Below are 23,257 nucleotides of genomic sequence, written 5' to 3'. Positions count from 1 at the left end.
AGGAGCCCCAAAACGTAACTTATTTTTGTCACCACACAATAAACACAAGTAGAAATAGGTTTAAAAAGTGGCTAGAAACATACCACTTGCGAATTCGAAGACATGTAAAAAAAAGTTGAAAAAAATATATCATGTTAAAAAAAAAAAATGGGGAGGGGGGGGCCGAAAAGTTGGAGGATGGGGGCGCCCTTCGAGTTTGGGGATAGGGGACCTATGGAGGGTTGATGTCTCAGCTGGTTAGGGTCATTGGTGCTTATGATCCTTGATGGTTCGTACTCACATACACCTTACTACTTGATTTGCAAGGATTTCTATGGTTTGTTCTGAATTTCTTTATTAAAATTATTTTCTTGCCATCTACATCTCTCTTAGTATCAACTTTTTAGTATACTACAACGCTGGACCCTATTTTAAACTGACAATACTGTTCAAACACAACTTGTGTATTATACAGAACACATCGAAGAAGTAAAGCTAGGTCAACTCTCAATGTCTTTCTATCATCATTAACCATTTTCATAGATTGATATTGTCTCAAATTTATAACAAATTGCCTGAGTTAACAACCCCGAGGGGTTACCTTAACTGATAATCATTTTAACCCTTTTTTTTCTTTTTTTTTCCCCCTTCATGCAATTCAATTCGTAAATCTCTTACCCGCTTTTGCAAATATCAATCAAACAATTCTGATTGTAGTATCCAATTTTTTAATAACAAACTACTCTCGAGTTACAATCCAATTCGCAAATCCCTTACCCCTTTTTGCAAATGTCAATCAAACAATTCTCATTGTAGCATCCAATTTTAAATTATGTGGGGAATCACCGTTCATACTGCTATCTTTTTTGCAATGTTTAGGAACAGGTGGGGAATCCCCGCTCGTTTGGAAATGTACCAACGGGGCATAAGCAAATAGCACGTAGCTTCATAAGGTGTTTAATCACGTGCAGAGGTCCCTTAGAATAACAATGGAAGGAACATAGAATAGCATGGAAGGGAACATAAACCCTTATAATAGTATTGGAGGGTAAATAAGCCCTTAGAATAGCCTGGGCGGGATCATAAGCCCTTATAATAGCATAGGAAGGACCATAAGCCAAGCAAATAGCGTGGGGGGGACTAAAAGTCCGAAGAAAAAAAAAGGAAGGAACATAAACCAAGCAAATAGCACGGGAAGAACATAAGCCAAGCAAATAGCATGGGAAGGAACGTAAGCCAAGCAAATAACATGGGAAGGAATATAAACCCTTAGAATAGCATGGGGGGGGAACATAGGCTCTTAAAATATCATGGGAGGGAAAATAAACCCTTAGAATAGCATGGGAGGGAACATAAGCCCTTAAAATGGCATGGGAGGGAATATAAGCCCTTAGAAAGGCATGGGAGGGAATATAAACCCTTATAATAACATGGGAGGGAATATAAACCCTTAGAATAACATGGGAGGGAACATAAGCCCTTATAGTAGCATGGGAGGGAAGATAATCCACCCAAATCCATAAGTATATGCTCTGGAAAGACACCAAGGAACATAAGGCAAGCAAATCCATAATTACATACTCTGGAAACGTTTTTCCTATATGTCTCGGCAAATAGCATGGAGATTCCTATGGCAGCAAGCAAATAGCATGGGAATTCCTATGGCAGCAAACAAAGTATAAGTTAGCACTCTACTCTTATGATAAATAATGTATATGTAATAAATACATACCAGTACCATTGTTTTTCCATGAAATACATTCAACTTACACTCTAAACGAAAATTATAATATTTACAGTATCTATGGTGCAGCAAGGAGTGACAAAAATCTACATTTGGCCCCCCTTAGAAAAAAATCTAGATCCAGCTCTGATGTGAAGTTGAAAATGAGTTAAAACTCGCAATTCAATTATTAAATCTATTACTTCAAAATAATATATTATAAAGACATTGATTCATTCCAAATGCATATTACCTTGCCTCAATTACCTTAATTTTTGCCTTTAGAGTGAAATATGGTCCAATACTCAATATGCAGATTGTCCTATTCATTAAGATTATTGCCTTCCTTCAAGAAACATAAAGGAAAAGAAACTAATTTATACAATGCTTCAATTGAAAAAAAAAGTAAAACTAAAATTGTTTTTTCTTATAAAAATATTATTAAACTTCAGAAAATTATAACACTAAAAAGCTAAATAAAAAAGGAAACCACATTTTTGTTGATGCAGTAACAGATCTTCAGAGACAAAATCCAACTCAAGGTCCCCATTATCTGAATCATCATCTTCATGGGTAGCTTCAGCTTCCATGGTCTGTAAGGTGAGTGTTCTGATCAGGAGAAGTATAACTTTGAAGCCTTGATCAGAAAATAGTGAAGGCTCTCTTCAGGCTTGTAGGTTTTAAGAAATATGAATCTAACAATTGAGTGCTTCTGGCACATATTCCTTATCTCTGATCTCTTGTAGCTTTTTTCAGTTATTTGCTGATATTTAATATCCCTTCTTATGCTGTCTTCAAAGTTTATTGCGCAAAAGACACACCCTTTTCTACAGACATCAGAAAAATGTTTGCCGTTTTAAAAGGGCTTTTATAAATTCAGTTTTTTTGTGGAATTAGATTGTAATAAATTAGTGCCTTTGGAATACATCTCTTTTGAATATTTGATTTATAAGCAAGTGGTATGTTTCTAGCCACTTTTTAAACCTATTTCTACTTGTGTTTATTGTGTGGTGACAAAAATAAGTTACGTTTTGGGGCTCCTTTAAGGGCGATAAACGGTATTCTTCCTGGCAGCAGTTATTATATTTCGAGAGATCATAGGCAGCGCAATAAGTAAAGAGTAATCTACTTAGGTGCTGCCTCATTAAAGAGCATTGTAGGCACAGTGTTTTTTTTTTTTTAGACCAAGGTCCTTCGTAAAGAAAGAGTTTTCATAGAAACTTTAAAAAGGCTTCATTCAATTGGAAATCGAAATGGATAGTGCTCTTTTTAATAGTCGGAAGTGATTGGAGGGCAACCAGTCCCCCCTTCCCATCACTCCCATCATTTCCCCAAACATCCAATCAAAATTTTGAGATAGCCATTTTGTTCAACATAGCTGAAAGGTCCGGAAACTATGTCTTTGAGGATGACCCCCCCCACAAATCTCAGGGCAAGGGTTGTAAGCTATGCATTGATGGTATATAAGGTTCTTATAGAAAGGGTGGTTGTACAAACTTCGGAGGGGGCTCTTTGGATTGGACATCGGAAATTCTAGTGCCCTTTTTAAGAGTCAAAGTGATTGGAGGGCTGCTATCCCCCCCAAACAAATAAACGTCTTATTTTCCCCAAGCATATCTGATCTAAATTTTGAGATAGCCATTTGTTCAATTTTGGAGAAAAAATTTTGCTCATCTCTCTCAGATTTTTGGTAAAAGCTCTGTTAACCTGTCTTAGTTTCTAATATATCCCCTATGAGTCTGCTAGTATTATCTATTTCTCTGAAAATTCCTTTTCTTGCATCACCGACTTTTTAATTGACATTCTAACCGTTTGACTTGCTGGCGTGCCCTAAAAATAACGGAAATATAACAAGGTAATGCATAAAACATTTTAATTGAAATAACAACATGTAGAATATTAGCATAAAAGTATATTACATACGTTATTATACATTATTAATATCTTTGAACAACTTTGGGCATTTTGAATATGTTCCATGAAACATTTCATCATGTTCTCTCTTGATAGTGCAGTTACTCTCTCTCTCTTTTCTTGGTTCATAATCAGTAGAATAAACATAAATCCATTTTGAGTCATACACAATTTTTACTGTCGTGTCACCTACAGGCTCAATATGCGTTTTTATATTGTATGCCAATGCCCTTTTCTTTCTGCTTTCGATTTCACTGTCTATTACCTCATTATTTTTACACTGGTAAAAGTTCTGGCACGTAGACGAGATATGGTTTAAGACATTAGTTCAGCAGTAAGCCTTTCTTCTTTTGACCTTCCATTGAATGCTAATACCCGAAAGCTGGCGATAGGGTTTATCACTGGGTAACGTGTTACCGCAAGCACTAGCAAGAAGATGGCTTTTTTCATCAACTATTATTTATATGTTGGCATTCTCTTTGAGCACTATCATCTCTGGAAATGATGCTCTCGTATATCCACCATTATACGAGTTGAATTTTGTCATTACTCCAAAGAAATTTAAGCTCTCACTGTCATGACAACGCACGCATACATTTCCAATGAAATCCCCAGTAGTACTTGTTTCATAATTCAAATATTGGTCTTATTCAGCATTCAGCGCAACGATGATTTTATCATGTGTACATACTTTCTTCGAATAATTCATTTTCACTTTATTTTTAAATATGATGCAAGTGTTTATCCTTTCAATGTACCACAAAATAGGCTACTGAAACTAAGTACAAACTTAGGAGGAGGCTCATTGGATTGGAAATCGGAAATTCTAGTGCCCTTTTTATGAGTCAAAGTGATTGGAGGGCTGCTATCCCCCCCAAACAAATAAACGTCTTATTTTCCCCAAGCATATCTGATCTAAATTTTGAGACAGCCATTTGTTCAATTTTTGAGAAAAAATTTTGCTCATCTCTCTCAGATTTTTGGTAAAAGCTCTGTTAACCTGTCTTAGTTTCTAATATATCCCCTATGAGTCTGCTAGTATTATCTATTTCTCTGAAAATTCCTTTTCTTGCATCACCGACTTTTTAATTGACATTCTAACCGTTTGACTTGCTGGCGTGCCCTAAAAATAACGGAAATATAACAAGGTAATGCATAAAACATTTTAATTGAAATAACAACATGTAGAATATTAACATAAAAATATGTTACATACGTTATTATACATTATTAATATCTTTGAACAACTTTGGGCATTTTGAATATGTTCCATGAAACATTTCATCATGTTCTCTCTTGATAGTGCAGTTACTCTCTCTCTCTTTTCTTGGTTCATAATCAGTAGAATAAACATAAATCCATTTTGAGTCATACACAATTTTTACTGTCGTGTCACCTACAGGCTCAATATGCGTTTTTATATTGTATGCCAATGCCCTTTTCTTTCTGCTTTCGATCTCACTGTCTATTACCTCATTATTTTTACACAGGTAAGAGTTCTGGCACGTAGACGAGATATGGTTTAAGACATTAGTTCAGCAGTAAGCCTTTCTTCTTTTGACCTTCCATTGAATGCTAATACCCGAAAGCTGGCGATAGGGTTTATCACTGGGTAACGTGTTACCGCAAGCACTAGCAAGAAGATGGCTTTTTTCATCAACTATTATTTATATGTTGGCATTCTCTTTGAGCACTATCATCTCTGGAAATGATGCTCTCGTATATCCACCATCATAGGAGTTGAATTTTTTCATTACTCCAAAGAAATTTAAGCTCTCACTGTCATGACAACGCACGCATACATTTCCAATGAAATCCCCAGTAGTACTTGTTTCATAATTCAAATATTGGTCTTATTCAGCATTCAGCGCAACGATGATTTTATCATGTGTACATACTTTCTTCGAATAATTCATTTTCACTTTATTTTTAAATATGATGCAAGTGTTTATCCTTTCAATGTACCACAAAATAGGCTACTGAAACTAAGTCCGAAAAATTCTAAGTAAAAAAAGAAAAGTGTTACTACAAATTTTTTTTATAATATAAAAAATCACGACTAACACTTCTGTCATTCTTATTTTGTATTTCGAAAATATTAAATGTGAATTTTTTTTGTTTTAAGTATATTTCATGTCATTCTAAGCCATGTAAAAAAAGTTGAAAAAATTATATGTTCAAAAAAAAAATAAAAGTTAAAAAAAATTTAACTTCAAAGAAGTTGAAAAAATGGGGGGAGGGGTATTGGGGCCCTTAACCACCTCACTACTTGATTTGAAATATAAGGATTGTACTGGATTTCTAAGGATTGTTCTTGATTTCTATATAAAATGCTTTTCTCGGCACCTACAACTTTATTAATTTCTACTTTATGCATACTCCAATACCAAACAATATTTTATATTGGACGCTCTCCTCACTTGGTACTTGTGTATTATAGTGACCAGAGCCAAGAAGTAAAGCTAGGTTAATCGAATCAATTGACTTGTGAAAAGATGGATATATTCTAATCCTATTCCGACATATATATAATGTGGCGTGAGAATCACCCATCCCTCAGATTTACCATTAGTTGATAAGCGATTGAAATTTTAGCCCTTTACCAGTTTCATTCAATCCAAATAAAAAAAATATTCTTATTATTATCATTTTATCTGGATATCCTGAGTTAAGACCCTTCAGACCATTTGAATGCTATGCTGAGATAACACCATAACTTGGGTCATTGACCTATATAAATAGAGGTATCAACAGGTATCTCATTTGCATACTTCTTATCTGTATTGTATATCATTTTGGTCGGAACTAGATCGTGTTCTGGGCGCTTTATACAATGTTCACCCCGGAGTATCAGGATCTATGCAACTGACAATTCCAACCCAGTCGAAACTTTTCCCGGATTATCCCCACATGTAAAATTGAGCCGACAAAGACAGACTAAGACAAATAAAACTGATTTAGTGTGGGAATTCCGGCAAATTTCCCCTGGAAACTAAGTCTAAGAAATAGAAAAATCCCCAAAGAAAAGTAAAGGAAACAAAATATTTAAGAAAGTCTAAACTTGGCAAGGGGCAGGAAGATTCAGCTGAAGCTTCAAAGTTAAAGCTGAAGTTAAAAATAGGCAGAAATTCTTGCCATGGAAAATCCCCTAAAGCAAAAAAATCCTCCTGCCCCCTAATGAAAATGTCTATACTTCCCAATAACAAGTACTACGCTTAAACAATGGGCAAATTTTATAAATTATATCCCTTTCCCCTGGGACTCTGGGGTTCATCTTATCCCCAAAGGCATAGTTATTGGACGTTTCTACTATGCTGAATAAAATGGCTATCTAAGATTTTGACCGTACGACTTTTGGAAAAAAAAGACGCGTGGGAAAGGCGCTAGTTGCCCTCCAATCTTTTTAGTCACTTAAGAAGGGCAATTAAGCTTTCGATTTCCGATCAATAGACCATCTTGCGATCTTCTAGATTTGCTCGTTCCGTACGATAACCCTTGGGAAAGATAATAATAATAATAATAAAAATAAATAAACACGCATCCGTTATCTTTCTTGTGATAAAAAAAATCATATTTTTGTATATAGGAGTAGTAACCTATATTGCTGTCCAGCGAGTGATTGCATAATATGGCTTACCACGGACAGGAATCTAGTACTACAGACGGTACATGGCTTACCACGGACAGGTATCTAGTACTAGAGACGGTACATGACTTACCATACATGTTTCTGTGTCAACACACATTTTCTGGGCCAATCAGAGAGAGCGGATACAGAAGGTACTTAATATACGGTAACTTGATTATCATAACTATAGCATTCAGATTCAATACATGCCAGACGGGTTTCTGAGGTTAACAGTCTAGCTGGTTAACAGCCAAGGTTTTGGCTATTAGCATTCAACGGAAGGTTTAATGATTGCATACGGTATTAGATACGGTACCGAAAAGTTGTACCATTTGCGTAAAACTAACTCAATTTGTGAAAAAAGGTATTCCATTGGCACAACTCTGCTCTAAATGATCTTAACTGGTAATTGAATAATAGGGGTGAAACAGATTTCGAGAATATTTTTAATTGGATTGTATGAAAGTGGTAAAAAAGGGTTAAAGTGCTTACCAGTTAAGGTAAGCCCGAAAGGGGTGCTAACTCTTACGCGATTTAATATAAATTTGGAATAACATCATTGGTATCAATCTACGGAAACGATTACTGCTGATAAGGTGATGATGGGACTTACCTTGGTTGTACTTCTTCGCTGTGTTCTGTGTAATACATAACTACCCTTTGAACAGTGTTGCCAATATAAAATATGGTTTAGCATTGGGGTATGCTAAAAAGTTGAAACTAATAGCAGTCATAGGCGCCAAGATGACCTTATGCCTTGACCTAGCTTTACTCCTCGACTGTGTTCAGTATAATACACAAGTACCATTTGAGTAGTGTTATCGATTTAAAATATGCCTTAGCATTGGAGTATACCAAAAGTTGAAACTAATAAAGATGTAGATGCCAAGAAAAGAATTTTAGTAGAGAAATTCTGAACAATCCTTAGAAATCAACTAGTGAGATGATATTGGGTTTGAACCATCAATGACCACAACCACCAATGAACCTAACCACCAAGAACCTCAACCTCCAAGGGCCCTCTACCCCCAATCTCCAAGGGTCCCGCTTCCTCCAACTTTTTGGGCCCCCTCCCCCTATTTTTTTTTAACTTTTTTTTATTTTTGTTAAAATGGTATTTTTCAGCTTTTTTTCACATGTCTTAGAATGACATGAAGCATACTTTAAACATAAAAAAATTCACATTTAATATTTTCCAAATTCAAAATGAGAATGATATAGAAATGTTAGTCGTGACATTTACTATTAGAAAAATGTTGTTTGTAGTAGCACTTTTTTTTGGACTGAATTTTTTTGGACAGAAATTATCCAACTTTTTTTCTTCTTTTTTTTTTACTTTATACACTCAAATTTCTCTAAGAAGTAACAGGTATTTTCTTAAGAATAGCAAATTTTTTCTAATAGCACCAAGTTTTTCGTCAAAGATAACAAGTTTCTCACAGAAGTAACAATTTTTAGTCACTGATAACAAGTTATCTGTTAGAAGTAATAAGTTTTCTGTCAATGATACCATATTTTTCTTACAAGTAAAAATTTTTTCGTTATAATAACAAGTTTTTTGTCAGAAGTAGCAAGTTTTCCTTATCATTAACAAATTTTCTCAATCGAAGTAACAACTTATTCCTTAATACTAATAAACTTTTACTTAACACGCTTAAATTTCCCTTAGAAGTAACAGTTTTTTTATCTTAGCAGTAACGATTTTCTCCTAATAGCACCAATTTTTCCATCAAAGATAAAAAATTTATCTTAAGAGTAACAATTTTTGTCAATGATAACACCTTTTCTCTTAAAATTGGAAGGTTTTGTGTCATTGATAACAAATGTTTCATAGAAGTAAAAAAAAATTTATTTATGATAACAAGTTTTCTGTAAGAATTAGCAAGTTTTCCTTAACACTAACAAATTTTCCCATTAGAGTAACAACTTTTTCCTTAATACTAACAAACTTTTACTTAACACACTCAAGTTTCTCTTGGAGGTAATAGGTATTTTCTTAACAGTAACAAATTTCTTCTAATAACACCAAGTTTTCCGTCAAAGATAACAAATTTCTCTTAGAAGTAACAATTTTTCGTCACTGATGATAAGTTATCTGTTAGAAGTAACAAATTTTCTGTCAATGATACCTTATTTTTCTTACAAGTAAAAATTTTTTGTTATGATAACAAGTTTTTCGTCAGAAGTAGCAAGTTTTCCTTATCACTAGCCAACTTTCTCCATCGAAGCAAAACTTATTCCTTAATACTAATAAACTTTTACTTAACACACTCAAATTTCTCTTGGAAGTAACAGGTAGTTGGAAGTTCTGGTCTTGGAAGTTCACTTAGAGTGGCGCACCACTATAAGTAAACCTAAATCAAACTAACTTTTTGCATTTCTCTCTCACTACGACTGTGTTTCTGAGTGGGTCTGCTGCCATCTATAACCAGTCTAATCTAAATTCAACGCCACGATGCATAAAGTCAAAATTAATAAAACTTAGATTTTATGAATGTTATCTGATTTATCCGATAAAGACGTTGATAACGAATTTATTCAGGCTGATACTTAGATTTTGTCAATTTTATCCGATGTATCTGACAAAAGATGCTGATAAAAAAACTTATTCACTCTGACACTTAGATTCGGTCAATTTTATCCTATTTATTCGAGAAAACGATGTTGATATAGAATTTAATCACTCTGATATCTAGATTTTGATAATGTTTCTGACGTATTCAGAAAAGGAGGTTGATAAGGAATTTATTCACTCTGATGCTTAGAGTTTGTCAATGTTGTCCCGAGTGTCCGACACAAGAAGTTAATATGCAGTTTAATCACTCTAATACTCAGATTGTTACAATGTTATCTGACGTATCCAGCGTAGGATGTTTGTAGATAATTTGTTCACTCTGATACTTAGATTTTGTCAATTTTATCCGACGTATCCGACAAAAGTTGTAGATAAAGAATTTATTCATTCTAATACATAGATTTTGTCACTGTTATCCAACGTATCCGAAAAATGATGTTGATAAAAAGAAAATGCTAATAAGGAATTTATTCACTCTGATGCTTAGATTTTGTCAATGTTATTAAACGTATCTGTCAAACGACATTGATAACGAATTGATTCCCTCTGATGCATAGATTTTCTCAATTTTATCAAGCGTGTCTGACAAATGACGATGATAGTGAATTTATTCGCTCTGATGCTTAGATTTTATGAATGTTATCCGATGTATCTAACAAAAGAAGTTAATAAAGAATTTTTTCACTCTGATACTTAGATTTTGACAATGTTTTCAGGCTCCAATCTGAAAAAAAAATTCAATTTTGTATTTTTTCCAGAAGAAAGATCATGGGTGGGTTTCTTTTTGTTTTATCCCCCCCCCCTCCCCAGAGGAGATTATATCAAACCAATGGTCATAGTATATAAGGAGAGGGCTCATTCAAACGGAAATTAAAAGTTCTAGTGCGCTTTTTAAGTGATCAAAATATTGTTGGACCACTAGCACCCCTTCAATGCCCCTTTTTTCCCAATCAAATGATCAACATTTTGAGAAATACAATTGTTTAGCATATTTGAAAAGTCTAACAACTATACCTTTGGGGATGATATGACACGTCAGAGCCCCAGAAAATGAAATCTGTCTATTGCTTATTCTATTTGTTCTTGGGAAACATACAGACATTTTTTTAGAGGAGGAGGGTGATTTCAAGGGGGTGGGCAATTTTCCGAGGGCAGAACAGTTTCCTGGGGATTTTTCCAGGGAAAATCTTAGATGGAGAGAATTTACCAGAATTCAATCAGGAATTCATTTTATGTGTCTTACTTTCTCTTTGGCGACTCAATCTGCCATGTGGACATGTTCCAGAGGAAATTTTCTGCAGTGTTAGAAAAGTCTGTTTTTTCGTGGGGAGGGGGTATTTTCCATGGGCAAAGTTTCTGCAGGAGAAAACTATGTTGTGGGGGTGGGGTTTTCCAGAAAAATTCCAAGGAGGGGGATTTCAGGCAGGATTTGAAAAATGATCAGAAATTAATTTAAAATAAGTTTTTTTTTAATAAAAGTATATAGGATCTTAAAGGGGGAATTACATGCAGGAAATTTCCCAGGGAGAACTTTCAGCAAGAATGCAATTGTCCAGCAGGGATTTATTTGAGGAAGAAAATTTTTGCAGCAGGTATTTTCCATAAAGGAAATTTTAGTGTGAGAGAGTTTCTATTGACGGGGAACTTTGAACTTAATTGGTTCGCAAAAGTAAAATTGTTGAACAGTAAGATATTGCTGAACATTGAATTAGCTTGGGATTGGTGACGTATAATCCTCTCCTATGTTTATCAATGAATTCAGTGACCCAGTGATTATAGAATTTTTACAAGAATTGAAATAACAGAATTCTATTGGATATCCTTTGCTCATTTAATTAAGACGCAAGGCGAGCAGGAGAGGGGCAGTTCCCCCGTCGCAAGCGCCGGTGTACCTGCTGGGAGAGCCTCCCTTAAACTGCGGGGATAAGATGAACGGGGGCTGCCGCTTCCCTTGTCTTTTGGGGTGATAGCTGGATCAAGAATGACGGAAAATACCGCGGAAGTCCGGTGTTGAACTTTATACAGAGGCACGTGGAAAAGAAAACGAATAAGGATATTGTTATCAGACAGTCGAAGTTTTTCACAAAGGAAGCTCTGAAAGATGCTATTGATATATGCAAAACAGTGCTCGACAAAGACATTAATCAGAGTCATAGTTGTTCTCATCCAGCTTCCGCCTTTTATGGCGATATTTATGAGGTTATTTCAGAAAGGTTCCCAAATGAAGTTCCGACCCCTCGTTTTGCCAATCTCGACCCATCTGACGTTCCCACCATTCCTGAAGATGTGAGTACGATTGTTGACTCACGATTGAATGATTGTAAAGCGATGCTAAGTTTTCTTGTAGAGAAGCATGAAACCTCTGCAGTACCTAGCTCAGAGAACCAGCCACCAATGTGGCCATCTCTGCCCCGACCAGAAAGGACTATCCCAGTTGTTTTGTCGAATCTGCCCGAACTTGAGTGCTAATCCTACAAAGCAAAAGGAGTTCTTGAGGAAAATTGGACCCGCTGATAAAATAGACAGAATCGAACAACGAAGAGACAGGCTGTTTGTACATATGAAAGACAAAACATCTGCAAGTGTTGTCGCCTCCGGGGCCAAAGGTGAGTAAAATATCCGTAGCAAGGTACTGTGTTCAGAATACCTCGGGATCATTTACGTTGACAAAGATTACGACGTTTCAACTATTCCCAGCCTAATTAGTGGTGTTTCCCAAGCCAAGTGCTTTGGAAATTTCTCAGTTAACCAGCTCACGTTCGTTACTAAGATTGACTTCGATCAGGCTCTCTAGTTTGGAATCAAAGTGGAATACACCATGTTTTCTGTGTCAAAGCCCCTTACAAAGCCGCTGCAATGCATTAAATGTCAATGTTTTGGTCATCGTACAAACCAGTGTCAGAAGGACACTAAATGTAGCAAGTGTGCCGGTGATCATAGCTACCCCGAGTGCACCTCAGATGTGCTCAAATGGGCCAACTACAGATCCAACCATGCAAGTAACAGCTTTCGGTGCCTGAACCTGAAAAATGCAGCTCGTGGTACAACTCCAGACCAAGCTGCGCCGAATAACTCAAATCGTAGACCAGCTCAATAAATGGCGAAGTACCTGTGTTCTGTCAAAACATAAACGGTGCTAGAGAAAATTAGACATACTTCAAATAGTGTATGGTGCTTTCGATACAATTTGTGTTAATAAGCATCTGCTTAATGAAGATAGTAGCACAAGACTGATTACTTCTTCTGATCATTAGTTTTTATCCGCCCAGCTAAAAGTACAGGGGCTCGACCCTCGGGGGGCTTATTGATAGCTGTTAGAAATAAGCATAATTGAAATCTGTTTGAGTCTAATGATGTATGTCTTGCGGTAGAATTTAGTGGTTTTACTGCTGTTTGTGTTTATATGCCTACAAATTATAGAAATGACCGATCGAGTCAGAAGTTTGCGTATGCCTGCTCGTCATTATCGAAACTACTTGAAAGAATAGCTCTTACCCGTAAAGCTTGTGTTAATATGGGTGATTTTAATACGGACATTAATGATAATACTATTGGTTACTCACAAATGTTAAATGCTACATTGCCGCGAAATTGCTATTGATCTACAGAAAAATAGATCGTTTACCTATGTACATAATAGTGGTAGCACTTCTGATCTCGATTTCGTGTTTACTGATATGGGGGATCTCCAGCGGCAGATAGTTAATGTTTCTGACGACTTTCTTTTCAGTGACCATTTGCATCTTGAGTTTCATCTACCACTCAGTTCTTTTGAGACATATGCTCCCTCTAGACCCAAGTGGTTCACTAAACAGAACTGGAGTCATATTGATATATTTACTTACCAGATGCTACTTGATCCGTACTTAGATAAGATAAGGGATCCATTTCATTTGCTCTCGCGGGTAAAATCTGACTGGCTTCTCGATTTTAATTGTTATTTGCTTGAATTGGTGCATAGTGTGAAAACGGCTGCATCCGTTGCAGTTCCGTCGGAAAAAATAAAGCTGAAAACCCGTAAGAGAGGGTGGTCAGATTTTCTTGGTTTGAAGGTTGAAAAGTCTAGCCATGTGTTTTGGAGACAACTTTGGGTTGATTGTGAAAGACCACGTTCAGGATGGGTTTTCAAAATTATGAAGTCAAGCAAACACCAATATCAAAAGAAGGTGAAATCTTGGAAAAGAAGTTGGGTTAAGGAGCTATTGCGGGAAATAAAAAATGATCCTGGTCAGCTATGGCGAGAAGTGTCTAAACTTATCTGTTCTTCTTTGTCACCGCCCAATAGCAGTGAAATAAATAGATGGTTTGAACATTTTTCTTCAATTTTTGCGGCTGATCCTTCATCATTAGAAAGTAATTTCTGAGACATTCTGATCGACTAAACCAATACAGTAACTGGCTTACTATTACCCTGTTGTGTGTTGAATCTTTTGTTTGTCCTCTTCCTTTAGGAAAATCGCCTGGGGCAGATGATATTCAGCCGGAACATCTGAGGTATGGTACCCCTAAACTGTTTAGTCACATAGCTTTATTGTTCCAAGCAATAGTATCACAACAGTCTGTCCCACAGGGTCTGTGTCAGGGGGTCGTTACCTGTATACATAAGAAGGGGAAAGACCCTAAAGATTGTGCTTTGTACAGGCCCATCACTATTTGTTCAGTTCTAGCAAAGTTACTGGAGAAGATACTGTGCCCTATAGTGGCAGCGCGAGCGGATGTGGGTGACAATCAGTTTGGTTTCTGGTCCGAGCTTGGCATTCAGAATGCACATGCAATTTTTATTTCAATTGTTGAAAAGTTTAAGAAACGAAAAATTCCGTTAGGCTATTTGTCTGTGCAATAGACATATCTGATGTGTTTGATTCTGTCCTACATTTGCAAGCAGTCCTGTCACTACTAAGGGCAGGAGTTGGTCCCTTTGTCTGTAAATGTCTATGGCATTGAAAATCTCAAGTAAGAATTCGGTCTGCAGGACAGCTTTCTGGGCCTATAGAGATATGTAGGGGTGTTAAACAAGGCCCAGTAGTCAGCCCTGTGATATTTAACAATATAGCACATTCTGCAACAAAATTGATAGAAGAATTTTTATAGATGATGGAATTGATGCTAGTCATCTATCTTACACACATGATCTACTTTTTATAAGTGATAATTTAGAATCTTTAAAGAATGCTATTAATGCTGTGTTGTCTGCACTTGGAGATATTGGGCTAACAATAGAGCCATCTAAGACTGAATTCGTCGTTTTGAACAACGAAACATTGCCAAATCGTGTTGTTGATGTTTGAGGGAATATAGTTCTCCAAAAGGATAAGTTTGAGTATCTTGGACTCCAATATGGGAATTCTATCAAAGCTACTAAAAATCTAGTTATTGCAGCACTTAAAGAAAAACTACGGAAAACTTATGGTATGCTAGCACAAACTAAAGGTCAATTTGACAAAATTACACTCAGTCGTCTCTCCAATGCTATGTTTGCGCCGCATGTCTTTTTTAACCCCTTTGTGGAATTACTTTAGTAAAAACAAACGTAATCAAATTCGCTCAAATTGTTTTCAGTATTGCAAATATTTATTGGGAATTCCTATATGGTTCAGAAACTCGTATGTTTCACAGAGGTACTATATTTTTGAGATAAGTAAGAGAATGGATGAGTTGTCTACCCATTTCAAAAGTCAAAATAGGACAATCCACGACTTTTCATTGGCCAGTCTTGTGCATTAAAACTGTGATTTTGATTTTGTTTGTTTTTCTCTCTTCCATAGTTATTGCAGTTTGATTTTGTTTTGTAGCATTCAGTGATTTTTTGTTCTTTTTTATCTTGTTTTTATAACTCCTTCAAGCATTTACACTGTATTTGTATGAAGAGTTGAAATAAAATTATAATTATTATTTGAAAAACAATCAGAAATTAAACAAAAAACAAATTATTTCTACTAAAAATAAGAAGCAACATTAAAACTTAAAACAATAAAAAATTATTCCATACATGAGAGGTACTGTCCCCTCCTCAATCCCTCAGTCTTTATGGTAAAAATTGACTTTTTTGTCCCAGCTCTTTATGAATGACTCCTGAAGCATAAGGGCCATTTAATTGGAATAAGAAGTTTTCATGAAGTACTAAAAAACTTTAGAGTAAAAAGTGATAAATTGATGTGGGGACTGTCCCCCTCACTCCAGGAACTATTTCTGTTTGTTTTATGTTTTAATATAACTCCTTAGTTTCAGTTGAAGAAACTATTTTTTTTTAATAATATAAAACACAACAACATACCTACTATATAATCAGAAATATCAAAATTTAAAATACATTTCTTTTTTTCTGTTTTACAAATTTAATGCTCCTTTACAGAATCAATATGGATACAAAGATTTTATTAGAAATACTGTATTACTATTTTTTTTTTTTTTTTTTTATTAACACTTTTCCAGCTTTTGTTAAAGCAGACCTGCTCTTATCTTTTTCTCTTGCCATTTTTATCTCCAAAGTACAAGAAAAATTTAGTATGCATGAACACCCTTGGTGGTTACCAAAATGGATACAGGCTAATATTCCTACTAGTGCTGCATTTCATGTTGTAAATTTTAGCAATTCACCTACAAATTTTGATTTTAACTTGAATGCCCAAATTAAGGTTGAGCCTTGCTATGAATAGTGCAACCAGAGTCATAAGACACCTACATCTTAAGAAGCTTGTACACAAATTGCACAAAACAGATCCCACCTTGTCTTTATTCATGATTATGGTGAAGTGAGGAATTAATAGTCATATCCCCCTCTTCTTAGCATTCTTATTGCTTCACATTTCCCTATTTTTCTTTCCCTTATTATTTTTCTCCTTTGCTTGCAAGACAATACAAAATATAATGCCTTTATATGTGAATTGCTTTAAATCTAAGATCAGAAGAAGAAGATAAAAGATATTGTTGCAGCAACAGCTGCAACCTAATAAATTAAGAAAAATAGGCTCACCTTAATAACACTAATGCCTATAAATGAAGGATCCTTACTACTGTTATCTGTCAATTAAGACTAGCCACAATTCCAATAACAACAGGCTTATAGCTATTAGAAAGACTTTTATTTGCTTCTTTCACTGACACTGAGCTTCTTAAGCATTAAATTTAAATTTTAAGAAAAATGTTGGCAAAGCTATGATTATGCTAGCTTTGGCTGGTAACAATTAATATTAATTTCTGAAGCTAAAAGAATTTAGCTTCAAAATTTTTTAAGTAGTTTCAAAATTTTCAATTTGAAACTGCTTCAACATGGAGTGATGATGTAAGCTTTTATTGAAATTGATTAAATTGATTAAAATTGTCATTAAACATGTGCTTAACCTCTCCCCCCTAGATCAGGTCCTGATTCTAATCATAGTCAAAAGGTAATAAGTTCCATCTTAGGGCCCCATTAAGAGCTCAAAATGAAATTTCCCATGGAAGCAATTATTACATTTTGAAAGAGCATAGAAAAGGCATCAAGTGATGTGTTCAATTTCTTTCTAGTTAAATTAAATGAAAGGGGGAAAAACCGCAACATTCCTATTCTCCTGAAAAAAATACTGCAATTCTGAAAACTACTTGAAGAACATTCTATAATGGCTTAGATACTTATATCATATCATATCAAGGTGCACCCATAAAATAAATCCCCCCCTAATGGTCAGATATATACCTCAAATTATATATACTCATTAAATTTTCCACATGCCAATTATTTTCTTCTCAATGCTTGTTGCCATTGTCTTGATTATTTGCCATTGAATTAATTTGAAGAAAATAGTAGGCATATAGAAAATGTATTGAGTGCATATAATTCAGGAAATATATTTCACCATTAGGGAGAGGGAGACTCTTGAAGTGAACTATCTCTATTAGATCTAACTATACTTTCATGAAATTGTACAAGGCCCTTGTTGGGCCAATGCTTAATTTTGGAATATGCATAGCATTGCTAGGAGATAGGGGTGACATACAGCCTCTGGAAGGGGTGCAAAGAAGAGCTACTAAGGTATAAACTAATTTCAAAAGACTCCCCCCCCAATTCACTTGTCAACTTCCCAAAATATTGGCACAGATAGGAGAGAACATTCAAAGAAGCTGTTCAAACCATCACTCAAAACTTGACACACTCAATGGTTTTTCTCCAACAATGTAGCCAACCATTGGAACAGTCTCTCAGAAACAACAGTTTCAGCACCCAATGATGAAGCCATCAAGAAGTTACAAGATGGCAAGTGCAATGGTGTTCCCTGGTAGTATTATTGGGATGCATCTTATGTTTGATCAGCTGCATCATTAACTATGGAGCAATTAACAAATAAAAAAGGATCTTAATTTGCTCTGAAGTGCAAATTAATGTAATCAAGATATACATTAGGTAATAATAAGTATTTAATAACGTTTTACAGTAGTTTTCAGAATTTTATAGTGTTTCTTTCTAAAATATGGGAAAGCTATACTGATAACCATGCATTCCATGTTACCCCTACATAAGTAATGAAATGAACCCTACTCAATAGTAAACACAATAAAACTTAGAAAAAAAAACTTTTAAAATCCTAAATACATGCTTAGGCTATATCATTCCTACAAGTGCTTCACTTTACTTTATCTCCACCCCTCTAATGTGCAAATATACAGACTAAAATTATAAATTTCCTATGCATTTTTTTATTTCTTGATTGCATTACTATTTTGTTCTAACAGATTGAATGGCAAAGAAGTAGTCATTGAAACCAAGAAACAGAAAAATGCCTGTAAAATATATAATTTGAGGTAGATATATAAATATTCAAATAATTTAGCTAGGAATATGTTGAATACATAATTTGATGGGTTTTTTTAATTTCTTTTCCAAATTCAATAGTTACTTCTGGGGCCATTGATGTTTTGAGACACTTAAAGGAAGTAAAATGGCTCAAAATAGTCCATAATGACCAAAGTTTAAAAACTTATTTTTACAAACTGTCTAATGAGACAGTTAGGCTAACTATCTGTTGTTATTATAAATGAAAATAATAATTACTATGGTACTTTTCACTAATAGCAATCCCACTCAAGAATTGCTCTGTATAAAACTTCAGAGCAAACCTAGAACTGGTTTTCAGATGCCTGTATTAAGAGCTATATTTGTAATCAGCATAAAAAAGGCATTGAATGGTGTATTCACTTTATTCCTAACTCAATAATATGATTTGGTAAATATTGACCTTACCCTCACCCCTATAGGCTATATACCAATTCAGGGTAGCCTATAGCCTATATTTGCCTATTAGGGGGTGGGGGAAAGTTTAAACTTACCTCTCATTTACATAAGAAATAAAACTTGCCCCTATCCCCCTAATGTGCAAATATAGCCTATACCCTGAATTGGTATATAGGCCTATAGGCATGGGGGTAAAATTCATTTCTGACATAAATTATTAGGCCTATTATATTTGGAAAGAGCATAAAAAAGGCATTAAGTGGTTTCATAAGGAAATAACATAAATAAAAAAATACCCAGGACCTTCTAGAGGAAGAAGGGATGGAGATAGGTACTTTAAAATACCTTTTTGGGAAATACTTTAGTCTGTAGACTCATCCCTGAAAGTTTCATTTTCCTAACCTAACCCCTTTCCAAGATAGCCAAAATTAGCTAAAGTAAAATTTTACCTCTTAGTATTTTAGGTTGTCTATTAAGTATATTAGGCATTAGCCTATTATGTAAGCATTTAATTTATCTTGTCTCTAAGCAACTTAGGCTAGGATAGAATTGTCCCCAAATTGTACCAAGAGAAATGTTCATCTCTCAGCTAGAGAATTGATTGAGCGAACCCCAAATTTACCTCTACAACCTTATGCACGCAAATAAATTTCCAAAAATAGGCCTACATCTTCCTCTAGCCTACAGATAAACTGTAGGCCTAATGGTTTTCAAGCTACAAATAAAATAATGTCTCACCTTAAAGGGACACAAGTGAAATAGTTATCAAAAGATAATCAGCCTGAAAAGATAAAGTTAGCTGTCATTCACAAATTTTGTAGTCAACTGGCGAAATTAGAAAATTTTGTAACTTAAGCCAATGTTTTCAAATTTACTCATTTAATATGGCAAAAGATAGAACCAAAAATCTTAAAAACCACCCGAAAAAAAAAATTACGGAAGGGCTAATTTTACATTTATGCCTGACATATTATGCTACATATCTCACAAGACAACATGGGTATTTCCTTTACTAGCTTGACCTACGGGAGTAATTTATATTATACTAGAAGTATTATATATACAATAGCCATATATGTACGAGAAACGATTCAGGTAGGCACTATTGATATTAAGTCAGAATATGAGCCATGTGTAGAACAAATTTTGATATCTATTAACCTACCTGGGGGTCCCATTATACTTGGTTGTTTTTATAGAAGTCCCACCTCAACGAGTCTGGAGAACTCACTCTTGGCTATATGCCAGTCTATTCATGGTGCTGCTTGAAAGTGTAAGAATCTTGTCATATTTAGCAACTTTAACTCACCTATGATTGAGTGGACTGAGGGGTACGGCCACACAAGTAATGCGGTTACGCAGTATTTTCTTGACTGCTTAGAAGAATATTCGCTATTCCAGGTGGTGACATTTCCGACAAGATCTTGAGAAGGACAAATCCTTCACTACTTAACCTCGTTTTGGTAAATGATCCTGAGTCACTCATTGATATAGAATTGCAACCCCCATTTGGAAATAGTGATCACATAGCTATAAAATGCAGATTTCAATTGTACCCACAGACATCGAATCTAACCAGACATGTGTATACAAACTACAATCAAATCAGGCGTGAACTCTGTCAGTGCGATTGGTCATTTGTCGAAACAATGGAGGCAGAGGACACGTGGGAGAAAATGAACAATATGTTGTTAGACACCGTCAGTAGAAATACAACTACCACGTGGAGACAAAAATCGAAAACTCTTCCCTTTAGGACCAGAGAAATGAAAAGTGCAAGGAACAAGAAGAAGAAACTGTCGAAGCTCATAAATCAGGACCCCCACAGAACGGACTACCTGGTAAAGTTCAAAGCCGCAAGGAACAAAGTTCGAGCCCTGTCCAGAGAACTGATAGATAAATATGAGGAGGCCATTGCAGCAACCTCAAAAACCAATCCCAATAAGTTATGTAATTATGCCTCAGCACATAAGCCTGGTAGACACACGGTTTTGGAGCTGGTTTGTAATGGAGCCCAGTCAAATAACCCCCAAGAAATTGCTGATGCCTTGAACCACCAATTTACATCAGTTTTCACACCCGCAGACAAAGCCCCCCTGCCAACCCCACCATGCTACAAAATCACCACTCAAATATCACCAATAAGAGTGGATCAGGCTGAGCTCGAATGTCGGCTTATAAAGCTTAATCCAAATAAGTCTGTTGGGCCTGATGGCATACATCCACGACTCTTAAAGGAAGCTCATTCCCAACTAGCAATACCCCTCTCAAGACTCTTCCAGCAATCTATTGACACTACAGTCATACCAATGGACTGGAAAGTAGCCAATATCTCGCCAATACATAAAGGAGGAGACAAGAGCAAAGCTTACAGTTATCGGCCAATCAGTATTACGTCTGCTGTTGGGAAAATCCTAGAAGGTATTGTCAACACTGCTGTTCTTAGACATTTGATCACAAATAACCTTCTATCGAAACAACAAAATGGTTTCCGACCAGGCAGATCAGTCAAAACCAATCTGATTGACTTGTATAATTACATAACTGAGCTCCTCGACCAAGGTCTCCCAGTGGATATGGTCTTCCTAGACTTTGCTAAAGCCTTTGATAAAGTCTGCCATCAAAGGCTTCATTTGAAACTGAAGGCAATTGGAATTCAAGAGGGAGTGGTGGACTGGATCACGTCTTTCCTAAAGGGAAGAAAGCAGCAGGTCAGAGTTTTTGGTGAAGGTGGCTGAGCTTACTACTCCGAAATAGCTGAGGTCTTAAGCGGGGTTCCTCAAGGAACAGTTTTGGGACCTACACTCTTCAATGTATATATTAATGACGCTCCAAGAACCGTTACAAGCAAGCTTAGCCTATACGCTGACGACTCGAAGCTCATTGGTCCTGTCGGAACTCAGCAAGGTGTGACCTCAATACAGTCAGATCTTGACAGCTTTGGCGAATGGGCCAAGACATGGAGGCTCGAGTTTAATGTCGAAAAGTGCAAGGTTCTCCATTTTGGAAGAAATAACCCGCGATGGCAATACTCGATGTCAGCAAATGCTGGTGTGAGACAGCCACTCTCTGAGAGTCCCTCTGAAAGAGATATGGGGGTCGTTGTAGACAAAGACCTTAATTTCAACTGCCACACCCGAGCTGCAGTAGCAAAGGCAAACCAAATTCTCGGTCTCATCAAACGTACAATGACAAGTAGATCCCCTGCAATAATCACAAAACTTTACAAGAGCCTGGTGAGACCGAGGTTAGAATTTGGAATGTGTGTCGCCACGCCAATTAATAAAACAGACCAGATGGCTCTCGAGTCTGTCCAAAGACGGGCGTCAAAATGCGTAAAGGGGCTCAGAGACAAAGAGTATGAATGCCGACTGCAGAGCCTCAAGCTATCAACTCTGACATACCGTCGGCGAAGAGGTGATATGATAATGACCTACAAACTGCTCAAGTCTGACGACAAGGACCTCTTTCAGCCTGCCCAGTTGTCAAGAACCAGGGGTCATTCAGCGAAGCTTTTTTGGAAGCCTGCTAATACAAGGAAGAGGAACCATTTCTTCTCCAACCGCATCATAAGCCTCTGGAACGATCTGAGCGAAACGACAGTGAGTTCACTATCCGTTGACAGTTTCAAAGCCAATCTCGATAAGGAATGGGAAACCAAACTATGGCTCACGCAATGGGATGAAGCTGATGTCCCGCGGCCCTATCATCACTAACTGGCGTACACTGGACTTGTCCATATCGCTAGCAAGTGCGATTTAATGTAATTTAAGGTATTTTTATCATAGTCAGCGCAATAACGCTGCCTTAGTAAAGAATGATGTTGGCACAATGTATTATTTTTTTTTTTTTTTTTGTTTATTGGTCTTAGACCAGGGCACTTCGTACCGAAGGAGTTGTCGTAGAAACTTCAAAAAGGGCTCATTCGATTGGGAATTTGAGTGGTGTGTGCCCTTTTTAAAAGTCGAAAGTGATTGGAAGGCAACTAACACCCCTTCCACGCCCACCATTTCCCCAAACACATCCAATCAAAATTTTGAGATAGCCATTTTGTTCAGCGTAGTTGACTTCCACATATATATTATATTTTTGAGGAAGACACTCCCCCAGAGCCCTCAGGGCAAGGGTTGTAAGTTATACCCTGGGGCATATAAGGTTTTTATAGGAAATTATATCAAAGAGGATGACACTCCCCCCATAGCCCTCAGAGTATGGGTTGTAAGTTATGCC

General features: G+C 36.1%; 1 protein-coding gene across 1 annotated transcript in view; it reads right to left on the bottom strand.

Annotated features, from left to right (window-relative positions):
* Positions 1-19,917, bottom strand: part of Gpo1 (glycerophosphate oxidase 1) — a 97,246-nt gene extending 77,329 nt beyond the window's left edge. Inside the window, exon 1 of the mRNA XM_089095419.1 lies at positions 19,766-19,917. The gene's annotated coding sequence lies outside the window, so the exon portion shown is untranslated. The remainder of the gene's footprint in view (positions 1-19,765) is intronic.
* Positions 19,918-23,257: the final 3,340 nt, after the last annotated feature.

Source organism: Artemia sp. Qi Xiang Cuo, chromosome 10 (genome assembly GCF_049724085.1).
Source record: "Artemia sp. Qi Xiang Cuo chromosome 10, ASM4972408v1, whole genome shotgun sequence".
NCBI lineage: Eukaryota > Metazoa > Arthropoda > Branchiopoda > Anostraca > Artemiidae > Artemia > Artemia sp. Qi Xiang Cuo.
This window is presented reverse-complemented; position numbering and strand designations above follow the sequence as displayed.